This window comes from Gossypium hirsutum, chromosome A08 (assembly GCF_007990345.1).
Source record: "Gossypium hirsutum isolate 1008001.06 chromosome A08, Gossypium_hirsutum_v2.1, whole genome shotgun sequence".
NCBI classification, from domain to species: Eukaryota; Viridiplantae; Streptophyta; class Magnoliopsida; order Malvales; family Malvaceae; genus Gossypium; species Gossypium hirsutum.
In genome coordinates this window covers 73,983,758-73,984,574 of record NC_053431.1, presented here as the reverse complement: position 1 = coordinate 73,984,574, position 817 = coordinate 73,983,758, and the positions used below count along the sequence as shown (strand labels likewise).

Here is an 817-nt window from a genome sequence, read left to right as displayed (position 1 = left end):
AATTCAAATGATCCAACAGTTTGTTTAGTTTGATAGTCTGCAGGATGAGGGCCCAAACACTTATTTGGTGAATTTCCTAGAGTTTTACGACACTTTTAAAATCAATGGCATTTCTGATGATGCCATTTGCCTTCGGTTGTTTCCCTTTTCGTTGAGGAACAAAGCAAAACAGTGGTTGAACTCGTTACCCCGAGGGTTAATCACTACTTGGGAACAACTGACCGAAAAATTTTTACTTAAATATTTTCCGCCGGCTAAAATGACTATATTGAGGAATGATATCTCTTCTTTTATGCAGATGGATCTAGAGACACTCTATGATGCATGGGAGAGATACAAGGACCTCTTGAGAAGATGCCCTCACCATGGGCTGCCCTTATGGTTGCAGGTTTAAACATTTCACAATGGCCTGAATACTTTGACTAGACAGATGATTGACGCAGCTACTGGTGGGACTATCAATAACAAAACACCTGAAGTGGCTTACGAATTTATTGAAGATATCTCACTGAATAACTATCAGTGGCAAGTCATGAGAACAAAGCCGACGAAAGTAGCCGGCGTTTTCAACCTCGATACGGTTACTATGTTATCTAACCAGGTAGAACTCTTAAATAAAAAGATTGACGGTTTGTGCGGTTCTACTCAGGTACATCCAGTGATGAGGTGCGATTCAAATGGAAGAGGAGCATACATAGAATATCAACCCTTCAACCCTAGCACCAAGGAGGAACAAGTTCAATATATGGGTAATAATTCTAGATCTCCAAATAACCTATATAGTAACACATAAAATGCAGGTTGAAGGAACCATCCC

General features: G+C 40.0%; 1 non-coding gene across 1 annotated transcript; it reads right to left on the bottom strand.

The window, feature by feature from the left end:
* Window positions 1–265: 265 nt before the first annotated feature.
* On the bottom strand, window positions 266–372 carry LOC121205525 (small nucleolar RNA R71). Its single transcript, XR_005900601.1, has one exon. It is a non-coding gene; the product is annotated as a small nucleolar RNA R71 (small nucleolar RNA).
* Between the last annotated feature and the right edge of the window lie 445 nt (window positions 373–817).